General features: G+C 49.1%; 1 protein-coding gene across 4 annotated transcripts in view; it reads right to left on the reverse strand.

Moving 5' to 3' along the window:
* LARGE1 (LARGE xylosyl- and glucuronyltransferase 1) overlaps nucleotides 1–10,527 on the reverse strand; it is a 499,273-nt gene extending 488,746 nt beyond the window's left edge. For all 4 annotated transcript variants that reach the window (XM_069490824.1, XM_069490823.1, XM_069490821.1 and 1 more), the window contains exon 1: nucleotides 10,048–10,527. The gene's annotated coding sequence lies outside the window, so the exon portion shown is untranslated. The remainder of the gene's footprint in view (nucleotides 1–10,047) is intronic.
* Nucleotides 10,528–11,877: the final 1,350 nt, after the last annotated feature.

The following is an 11,877-nucleotide window of genomic DNA, read 5'->3' on the forward strand; positions in this document are numbered from 1 at the left end:
AAAAATAAAGACTCTCTATCTACATGGGATTGGACTATCCTATTTGGAAAATTGTTAGCCAGAACAGCTTACTCCACAATTCTGAACAGCGTGTCCTGTAACCTCACAGCGAGCTCCTCCTCGGGCAGAGGCACGCCAGCAGTCACGGGAGGCAAGGAAACCATCTTCAGTTTTAGGATGAGTCCGGAACCCAGATGTCAATGCTCCCTGCGTTTTGCTCTCAGCTCTGCACAGCCGTTTCAGAAGCCACTCATGAGGAAAAGAAGAATTTTCTCTATTACATCCCTTACTGGGTGTCATCCAAGGCTAGGAAAAAGGGTGTTCTACAAGCCGGGGCCCATTTAAACAAACTCCCAATAAGAGAGGCTCCGGAGACTGTGTTTTCACCAAAGCGAAGCCGAAGGAGAAAGTACTATTTTAAGAACCTTTGTTTGTGTCATAAGCAGACTTTATTCCAACGTGGCTGCTTTACAGTGGGCAATGAACACCATCCCAGGCTTCAGTACCAAGCAAACGTTCGCGAGCCAATGACTGAGATGGGAGAAAAATTTAGAAGCTTCCCAGGCTTCTGTCCTCCTGAAACAGCCCAGTGGCCTTTAGAACGTCATCTATGAACTAGTGCCAAAGGCTGTCCAGGGACCCTCCCCACCCCTGTCTTCATCTCTTCCCACTTCAATCTGTCCTCAGCACTGTGTAAATTCATTATCCCAAAACATAGCTTGTAGTACACCATTCTCCTGATCAAAAGTTACCCTGCCTTCCAAAAGCCCACAGCCCCAACCTAACTTGCCAACTTCATCTGCAACTCCTTGCTCACAGAAACCCTAACCCAAAAATGCTTCTGTCAACCTAACCTCCTTTTCATCCTTTCAGTCAGATTCTAAAGATCTTATGTCCAAAGACCCAATTCAAATCCCACCTCCTCCATTGAGTTTGAGAAGCTAAAGGAAGTTTCCACTCTGGTTTCCCATCAATGTTCGGCCTCCACATTCCACAACCATTCATTGCATGACCACATCCTTTCTATTGTTGCTCTGAACTGTTCGCTTACATCTTCTATTATTGCTTATCTCACATTCTTTCCAAGCTCTCCAACTATGTTCCTTGAGGGCAAGGACAGGAGGCTCTGAATTGAATTTAATAAATATTTACTGAAGGATTCCCAAGTGCTAATAGCTTATCCTGATGCTTCCATAGTGTAACCTAGTCACAGCCCCTAAGGAACTGATACCGGAGTGAGGAAATAAGAAAAGCATCTAGACAGTGGCAATGCCAAGCAGGTGCCTTTGGTTTGGTTTAGTAGCTTTGTGTTTGGTAATGCCGCCTCTCACCCTATCCTCCCATCTCCTGATCACTAAGACCCATATCTAATATTCTCATCTTCTTTGACTCCTTCAAGCATAATGGTACCCAACATACTGTCCCCACTACCCTTTGCCCTTAATTCATGCCTTTATTAACATTTACCTCCCTCACCAAGACAAGGCCACTGGATGGACAATGAGCCATCTGTGCACCTCTGCCGTCAAGCCACGTGTGCTTGGCGGATGCCAGCTAAATGAGTGAAGGAAACCCCACAAAGAGACAGTGTCATGGAGCCTACAGTCAGGTAGGAAAGAGTTCAACCAGACAGAGGTAGGAGAGAGGACGGGGGCTTTGCAAAAGGAGCAATGAGACAACGAACTGAGGGTGTGAGCAGCTGGGAGTTGAGTCCTGGCTCCATGCTTCGTGGCCGTGTGACTTGGGCGAGCCTCAGCTTCCGCATCTGTGAAGTGGGTTGCTATAAGGATGAAATGACACAAATGATGAGGGAGCCCTTGAATAAAGTGCTTTTGAGTGTGGATCAGACTGAAGCAGAGGGTAAGAAGAGAAGTGAAAGGAAGCCTAGAAAGTACGGGGTGGGGAGAAGGCAGAGCCACATGCATCTGGGGGTCAGGGAGCCTGGGTCCTAGTCCAGCCTGCCCTCTGGATAATTCTCTTCCCCTCCCTGGCCTTCATTTCCACAGCTGTAAAATGAAGGTTTTGCTCTAGTGGGGCTCAAAGGTCTCGGCCAGCCGTGGCAGTCTCTCAACACAGCAGCTCTGCCTTACAGAGAGAAGGTGTGTCTGCGAGTGCTCACGACACCGAGAGGCCCAGGTGGGAGCGAGTCACACAGTCAGAGAGAGGGGTAGACACCGAGAAGGCAGAGGAGGGCTCTTCCCACTGGAGACAGAGCGCTCGGGCCCCTCCCTCCACTTCCTGAGTCCACATCAACCTCCTCACACGGGAGCCACTGGCCCTGTCTACACCCACGTCATTTCATAATCGTCGTCACCAGCACTGGACAACAATCATCCTAAGGTTTCTTGCATTGGAAATGTCTTTCAAGGCATTTTCAGGGCAACTCGGCATGCAAATTTGAACAAGCTTTACAGCATGCCCATTCTTCTCATTCCAGATAAGTTAAAATTCCTACAAATTCAGGGAGAAGAAAACACACAACGCATTTTGGTGGTGTACTCTCCTTGCCTGTTTACAAAGCCATCAATGTTTGGATCACAACAATGATCCCTAAGAGAGAGAATTCATTCTGCTAATCTGAAATGTCCTTTCCATTTTTAAAATAAAAGCTTCCAGAAGAGGCCTCGAGGAGTCCAAGTCATCACCATTTAAGTCTACTGTTATTCACTCCCCTCCCTCCCTCCATCGCCCCCACTCCAGCAATGAAAGCATGACCATTCATTCATTCACTAGATAAATCATTCAGTGCGGACACAACTTATTAAGTGCAGACCTACTAAGCACCAGCACCACTCCTGGAGGTGGAAACAGCCCCACCTGCTCATCCCGTGCCTGCTCCTCCTTTGGCTCCTGAAACAACCACTAAATGCCAGTCCCAGATGAGAGCTGACATCAGTCAAGGAGGCTGGTACACAAATAAACAGTGCTAGCATATTAAGGATCTATGCAACTGCTCTGGAAACAAAAGGGGAGGGGATGGCTTCCAGTTAGCCACAGCAATGTTAACCTTACTCAATAATAACAAGTATGTGCTTCATGTACCCAAGGCAGCTGCAGCAATCTCTAACCACAGAATAACACTCAAGAGTCCACGATTCCCTGCTGAATTTAAATTTTAAAAAAGGAAGAAAGAAATCCCCACATGCCCATGTTCTGCTGTAAATCTTCCTAAATTCTAATGCTACCATGGAGAGCTGAAAAGATCAGTAAGCCCTTTCTTCCCAATTGGCCTTGGCAATTCAGAAAAGGACTATGTTAAGAGCAAAGCTATCCCAGTAGACAGGGCTCCATCTCCATCTGCCTCTGCTGCCTGTCCAAAGCACAGCCCCATAATGTGACAAGAGAGGCTCAAATTATGGGTGAGACTGCATTTTCAATTCCAGCCTCAGCCTGTGATTACCTACAACTCCAGGTTGCCCAAAATTACCTCTGGAGCCTTAAACGCCTTACATTTTATTCCATTCCTAGAACAAATTCTTTTTTGGAAACCTTCACAAGAGATAAAGGAACCAAAAAAAAAAAAAAAAAAACCCCAAAAAGCCCTAGATATTTCCGTTACAGTTACAGTGAAGGAAAAGCCAGTAGACAAGAATGATTTTGATTTTTTTTTTTAATGTTTCATGTACACCGCCTCTACTGTATACTTAAGGAGAACAAAATGAATTCCATGTCTCTGCAATTATGAGAACTCAGAATCCTGGAAACGCTTCCCTTACTTACTTGTTAAACCACTTCTGTTCTTGATATACTTGTAGAGATAGAATGTGAGGGTGGTTAAAGAACTTATGAGGGCGGGTAGTTAATATTGGTATCTCCAGGAAAAACAGTAGTTAAATAAGCAATCTGCAGAAGTAAGGAAGTAGGCAAAGTAATTCCATGTGGTAGGATAGTGGTTATGACAGTTTACATAACCACTGTACTTCTTGCTGTAATGTAATTCAATATTAGGTTCCTTGATAGGCCAACCTAGTAGATTATTTGTTAAAACAGTGTAGCTTATGTTTGAGAAGTACTTGGTTTTATATAACAGATGAGGCTCCCAAAAGTATCTATCACGATTGTGTTAATCAAATAATTTCAAATACAATAAAGGAACTTAGCTATTAAAAAGAGACTTGCTATGAATCCCTTTTGTAAAATAAAAATCCTTTCGCACCCCAAACAATTACTTACCTTAAATTATTTGGTTTTAAAATCACATTTTATATGCCAGCTTCTCCTAAAATAGAGCACTCCTCCATTTAGCTTCAATATTGAAACAATAATGTAACAAACCTTATATTTACACTGCACTTACTTCAAATCTCCTCTTTCCAATAAGTAATGCCTTATAACCCCAGAAGATCAGGGGTGGTGAGGAGGCTTCTTAATAGCAACTCACCAATTTGGAGGCATAAAATTAAGTTGGTTTGCATTTTTCCTGACTTGTGCTTCTACACAGTTGCTTTTCTGATCTATTTTTCTTCAAAATATCCCTCCCTTCATATTCACCCACCAGCTTCCCTACAAGGTAACCTCTCCGGACAAACAAATGGATTTCCCTTTCCAAGTTATAGTCCAGGCTTTGCAAAATCCTAATGGGTCAACTCAGCTTCTATCTACTTAATTCCCATGTTGTAGCCAAGGAACAGTGTAACATTTTGTAACTAACAGGTTTCCACAATACATAAGAAGTTAGCAGCAAGTCTGGCAGCTTATGTATATAAATGGCCACAACCAACACAGCAAAGACTTAGTGATTCTTTTCTTCAGCATTTCATACTTAATAGTGTTTTACATTTCAAGGTAGAGTTCACCTTTGAACTGGTCAGGCCTCTTCCCATTTCACAGCTAGAAAGCTAGAAAACCTAAGGAGTAGTCTGACTTTTGCCACAAACTAAGTTAGGCAAGCCCTTTCCCTCTCTGAGCATCGAAATTCCTAGTTACAAGATAAATAACCCTGCACTAATGTGTGGAAACTGCGCCTGAAGCCCAGAGATATCAAGAAATATTCTAAGGTCACAAAACAAGTTGGCATAGAACGATGTAAAACTAGACCCCAGTCTCCTGGTTTTACTTTAACCATCCTGTCTCTCCTACTCAACAAAGGGATGGATAGAAATAAAGACACACAAACGCAAACGCAAACACACAGAAAGGCTTCTGATTTTTACCACTGTCCTTCTGGCTCCTGTTTCTGAAAAACTAAATCCACCTGGCCTTGGAGATTGCTGTTGCAACTGCGATTTTTTCCATTCTCTCTAATATCCTCCAGACAGCTACACTGTTGCTTTTCCTTCCTCACCATATAGTTTGCTCATTCCACAAAACACACATAAATGCACACATGTGGCACCCACACTCCTATTCTCAGTATTCTAAAACTCTTCCTTTTCCAACGGCAAAGGAAGTTTAGGCCAACACTGAAATGATTCTAATGCAAGAACCTTGTTCAGGTATTAAATGTGACCATATCTCTACCCAGAAGCAAATGTGACAAAACGGAATTTGTTCTCACGGAGGTGTGTTTGTTTGTTTGGTTTTGTTTTTTTTTTCCCCACACTATATCATTTGTCAAGTAACATTGTCATTTTTCCCACTGCTGCATAATCACATAATGAAAGCACCAGGTGTAATTCATGTAACACAAGAGGGCAGACTTAGGGCTGATAAGGGACCCTGTCTTTATTTGCATTGCTAATAGTTTTTTAAAGAGCAGGCAAAATGCTGTATGTAGAAGGATAATGGAGAAAAAAAAAATTCTTCTTCTGTTTTTAATAATCATGTGAGATAATCAACTAGTATTCTTGGATCTTTTTTTTTTTTGAGACAGTCTCTCGCTTTGTTGCCCGGGCTAGAGTGAGTGCCGTGGTGTCAGCCTAGCTCACAGCAACCTCAAACTCCTGAGCTCAAGGATCCTACTGCCTCAGCCTCCCGAGTAGCTGGGACTACAGGCATGCGCCACGATGCCCAGCTAATTTTTTCTATATATATTTTTTAGTTGGCCAGATGATTTCTTTCTATTTTTAGTAGAGACAGGGTCTCGCTCTTGCTCAGGCTGGTCTCGAACTCCTGAGCTCAAACAATCCACCCGCCTCGGCCTCCCAGAGTGCTAGGATTACAGGCGTGAGCCACCGCGCCCGGCCTGGATCTTCTCTAGTAACCATTCTTGCCACCATTTGAATACATAAAGCATGAAGCTGGGGCACGGTTCTCAGCGTGGAATCCTACTAAATTATTTCCCTTCTAACACCAAGCTTCCCTCTTCCAGGACATCCCACCTTCCAGCCACGCTAACTTCTGACTACTCTCCACGCACGCTACATACTTGAAGGTTTCCATCCTGCTCTTTATGGCTTTATGCCTGAGACCTCCTTCCTTCCTACTATCCTGGCAAGCTCAAACTCACCCCTTGAACAAACCTGCATGACAGTATAATATTAATACTTAGCCCGTAGTAACGGTTCAATGTCTGCCCCCCCAACACACAAAAAGACTACAAGGTAAGTGTGCAGCCTCTGCGACCTCAGCGCAGAGGTCCACTATTATATGTTAAATTAAAAAGAGAAAAGTCTTCTAAACTACATTTAATGAAGCCTTAACTGGACCAGCTGCTGCCTACTATTGTCCAAATATCAATGGGACAGAGAAAAGCTGAATACCTCTCAATGTCAAATACTCTTGAGTAGAGCAGTGAAGCCTCACCAACACTAGCAGATTCTGCAAGGTGGCTGTATCCCCAAGGTATATCAACAGCAGGGTGCTTGGAGCTCTCAGTCCCGTAGGTCTTGTACTCCCAGCCCCAACTGACTGTGCTCCTTCCTTTCTGAGACTCTCTGGCTAAAAAGACACCTTCCCCCGTGCACAGATGCTAAGGAAGACCAGTATCCTGCCTCTCCCTCTGCCATCTGGCTCCCCTCAAATTCACAAGACTGCATTCATGCCTTAGGACCACAGCATACATCCTCTCCACGACCAGGCTTTCATGAGTTGGGGCCCTATGGCGAACGTAATGGTTCCAGTCTCTTAATCCTAGTTATACTGTGTCTAGAAGAATCAATCTATAAAGCCTTGATGGTAGAAATAAAGCTTTATGTTGACCATTTTTTTTCCTAGACCACAAATAGCTCCCACTCCCCTTCAACTACCCAAACATGCACTATACAAATGGGTAAAGGTCACAAATGCAGTCTACGAGAGTTCAGGGAAAAGGAAGAACTCATGCGGGTTCACAGGTTCCAAACAGAGTCTAATTCTACATGCTGAATGGGGCCTTTTAAAATCCAGTAAGACCTAAATCTTGGTGACATTTGTCTGTCTGTCTGTTTTTTTTTGGTTTTGGTTTTTTTGTTATTTTGGGGGTTTTTTGCCAACACTCTAAACTGGGCAGTCTCTTCTTGGACTCTACCTTTCACCTCTCCCATCTCCTCACCTCTGGGGTCAGCTTCGATCAGACCTGGCTACTGTGGATCAGCCTAGGCAATGAGGCAGTGTTCTTCAGGGAAAAAGAATTATCTTACAACTGTGCTGTAAGAACCCTAGACACTGATGATTTCATACTGCTGAAAGTACAGAGAGCATCTGAGATGAAAGTGCAACTACACTGTCAAACGCTGACATCTTTATAAGGCATGTACATGTAAGGGGATGATAGCGAGAAATTTTAAGTTTGATGGAGTTGATTCTAGAGATGTTTTGAAGTAATGTGATTTTATGAAGACTGTGGGTGGTGTGCAGCCAGAAAATCAAAAAGGAAAGTTTTGATTGCAAACTGTTAGAAAATTTAAAGATAGGACGGTCTAATGCTCAAAGGGTAGAGTCTGCAGGAGGTTCTGTCTCCCCAAAACTTACAGCCCTTATCTACTTGGAGACTGTAACTGAGTCTTTTCAGAGTTTCACATAACACTTTGCAGTTAACCAGTTGTGAGTTGTCCAAATGACACTTTCAGTGAGAGCAGGCCCATCACCTAAGCGTTTGGAATCTGCAATCATGCACTGGGCACCAAAAAGTTAGGTTCATGAGCCCTAAAGTCAAACCACAATCTTTTGTAACACGGGTCCTTGTGTCTTCTTCATCAGTGGTGGAACAGAAGACTAGTCCCCCCTAGCGTCCTGCCATTGTAGGTGGCTAAAGAAGGGAGACACTACAGGACGCACCCTCCTGCATTCTGCATCAACTTTAAAGCGCAGCTCAGGAATCCAGAACCAAAGGAAACCTTCACAACCTTCCCAAGAGGTAGAAGCACTTCCGGGACCTATGATGAGACCAAAAAAACTTCCACTTCGTTTCTAAGGCCCTTCCAGTTATGGTTTAAAAGCCAAAGGAATCTGCATTATTTCACATCAAAAAGTTAATCCCCAACCCAGCACACTTCATGAAGTGAAGCCGGAGGGCCCACTCTTACTAACAGCTACTGCCCACCGCAGAGTGATGCGATCTTTTCTTTACAAACCTCTCTATGCCTACCACACGGCTTTGTTTCCCTCCCTCACCACTCTTGAAAACCCACTGCAATCTCAGTCTCTGTGAGTTTGCTTCCCTGTTTGACTTAGTTTTCTTCCTGGTATGGAATTAACAGGGAAAGACTCGATAAATGTGTTCTGCTCAAGCAATTTTCACTAAAGTACTCTTGAAAAATAAAGGTTCACTTAGAGATGTGTGAAACCTTAAAGCCAGTTTTTTTTTTTTTAATTTTTCCCCTAGTGAGGACCCAGCATGACTGTGAGTAATTCATTCATGTCACCCATTGGTGAGGGAAGAGGGAAAAAACCACCTCTTGTTCCTAATTTAGAACCTTTCCTTATCTTAAGTCTATCAAAGCTGACTCCTGAGGTGGGAAGACAGGAGAGGTGAGGAGAAAAATTAACCTGAGGTGACTGCCTCCACTGAGTGAATAAGCACTTCAGGTCTCCACCTGTGTCGGAGCAGAAAGGCATCTGCGTTTAGGTAAAGTGGACGCCCCCACCAGCCACCCCCTCCAGACACCCGCTCCCTGTCTCCCCTTGCAGGAAGAAGGAGTCTGAGCTCCTTCTTGGGGCACTTACATAAGACCCTGTAAAACTTTCTGTGACATTCACGGAAAATGTAAGCTGCTATTTTGCTCCCTTAGGAGATCATTTTAATGGACTGAGTGACAAAATTCACGGATTCTGAATTCAGCAGAAACCTGCTCAACCGAGGTACATCAGCACAGGAGGGAAAAAAAAAAATCCATCCCCATTAAATAGGGTCACCCAGGGGATGGATTCAGTGTGCAAAAGACAATCTGTTCCCTCCAAAGTGACCCATTTAAAATCAGATTGTTCCAGAGGAAGCTCATAGGCTTCATAAATTTCAAACAGGCAAGGATAGGCTTGTAGAAATAAGGTTTCTTATGAGGCACATTGAAAAGAAGGTAATAAAGCAATGAACAAAATAACTTGAGGATGCACAAACTTTGGAGTCCTCACTCCAAACTTCGGAAACAGTGACATTTACAAGAATGTCTGTATCGCTGTAAATTGATCACTCCTCACAAGTAGCTTTTGTCTAATAGGACTGACACTGCTGGTTAGGTTTTTCCCCTTACAGATGCCACTGCCAACCAACCACTCCGTCCTAAAGAGTGACTCGCAAGCTGTGGCTGCTCACCCCCAAATTGGCCTCCACGCTCTGCAATAAGGAGCAGAGAAAAGTTCACAGCCTCACACCAGGAAAGGTAGGTCAGTACCGCCAAAGAGAGAACTTTCCAAACACAGCAGGCTCCCCAAAACACAGGTGCTCACAGCTAACAAGTGGGGGGCGGCACATCACCTTCTGGTGTTACGAGAAACTCCTCCTCACTCCCAGTCAGCAGCCCGTGTGCCTAGGAGCCGGGCAGGCCCTGAGACGGGTCCTGGGGACTTCGGAGACTGGGGAGTTCCACCTCCAGCCCCTCCAGGACTCCGGGCTCAGGCAGCAGAGGCTGTGCCCGCCCTCCCCGCAAGCATCCCGAGTACAGAGGGTACCAGCCACAGGTTCGGAGAACTTGTCGGGCGCTGCTCAGCAGGGCGCCCCGCGGCGGCTCTTATGCACCCCAGGGCTCTTACCTTGGCTGAGACTGCCGTCAGGCAGAGGGAGACCCTGGAAGAGCTGGGTGGCGCGGCGGCGCCGCCGCCTACGAAGCGCAGGGGGTCCGGGTCGTGGTCCCGGCAGGCGCTGCCCTAGCCGGAGCGGCGGTACCAAGGGCAGACTTCGAGACGGCCCCCGGCTCCAAACAACGCGGGGAGGGTCCGGGTCGCCCAAGCTGAGCACTGTCCCTTCTTTCTCTTCCGCTGGGGCTGCTGCCTGGAACCGCTCCCTGCCCCGGGGACTCTTCTGAGCCAGGGGCGCCCCGCATGGGCAGGGGCCTGGGTCCGCCTCGGGTTGGGTCCGGTGAGCGGCCGCCGGGGCCAGCTCCACCTCCCGCGCTCCCCGTAGCTTCGCCCCTTCAGGGCAGGGCCTGCCCGCAACCGGCCCGGCGAGGCGAGGGCGGCCGCGCCCCCGGCTCCGGGCGCCCAGGCTCCGGCGCGGCGGCGGGGCAGGGGCAGTCCGGCCGGGCCGGGCGCCGAGCGCGGCGGCGGGGGGGCTGCAGCCGGCCGCGGATCCTCCTCCCCCCGGGCCTGCGCCGCCCGCCCGCGGCTCCGCGGGAAGGAGGCGCTGGAGAGGGCCTCGCCCCGGCCTGGGGCGCGGAGCCGGGGGCGCGGGGCCGGGGGAGGCGCCCCGGGAAGGTCACAGGAGCGGAGGCGCGGCGAGCGGAGCGCAGCGCGGTGGGTGCAGGGAGTCGAAACGAGCGGCCCCCGCCGCTGGGAGCGCTCGCCGGCCTCGGCCGCCGCCGCCTCCGAGACGCGCCGGCTTCCCGGAGCGCCCGGCGCTCAGAGCTGGGCGGCCGCTGCAGCCGCGGCAGCCGGGCGCCGCTGATCGAAGCCCGCGCGCGATCCCCGTCTCCTGCGCCCGGCCAGGCGGGGACCGCCGTGCGGGGGCCGGCGGGAAAGACAGGCGGACGGGTGCTGGGGTCCGGGCTCCGGGCTGGCCCCGCCGCCGCCGCGTGCCCAGGGCGCCGGGCTCGCTCAGCAGCTGCAGTGACTGTGTGTCTGTGTCATGTCTGTGCAGCTGGGGGGGACCGCGAGCCGGGGTTGGGTTCCGAGCGGGGGCGGGGCCCGCGGCGGCTCCGGTGCCCGCCCTCGACCCCGTGACCGGGTGGCTAGCCAATGGCAAGCGCCGCAGCCGCGCGAGCCGAGGGCCCGCCCCCGCTTGGGCACCGCCCCCTTTCGAGGCTCCTCCCTCCTCCTGCTTCTCCTGGCTGGCAGGCAGGCGGAAGCAACACCCGGATCCAGGATCCCGGGCCGGGTCGGCGTGAAAGGCTGCAAGCTGGGCGCTCCCCGCCCTTCTCCCCCCACCCGGGCCGCTCCCGGCCGCCTCGGGCTTGGCGTGCCTCGCGGAAAGAGGGGGAAGGGAAGCGGGACGGGTCTGCAGCTGCTGCTGTTGTAGAGACGCTTGCAAGCTCGCAGGGCCGTGCAGCCTGCCCACCCCGCTTTTGCAAAACAGCCGTCGTGGGAAGTAGGAAGTTTCCCCGCCCCGGGTCTCCGCTTCTCTCGGAGGTGGGCAGGGTATGGGGCAGCCTGAGGCTGCGCGAAGCCCCGTAGAAGGGCTTTGACAGCATCTTTTTGGACTCTGTATCTAAGAATCCTGTCCAAGGATTTTTCCGTATTCTTTTGGGGAAACTGCATTTCTGTGCCCCCTCCAACACGCACACACATGTGCATGCACGCACAACACGCCCCCTCCCTGTTCTGATTTTATTCTTGCTCTTTCCCTCCCGGCACAGGAACCCGCGCACAACATCCCATTGAATGGACTTCCAGCCTCCCAGTCCTAAGGGCGAGGGTGGGGGTGCCGCG

Source organism: Eulemur rufifrons, chromosome 16, assembly GCF_041146395.1.
Source record: "Eulemur rufifrons isolate Redbay chromosome 16, OSU_ERuf_1, whole genome shotgun sequence".
Taxonomy (NCBI): domain Eukaryota; kingdom Metazoa; phylum Chordata; class Mammalia; order Primates; family Lemuridae; genus Eulemur; species Eulemur rufifrons.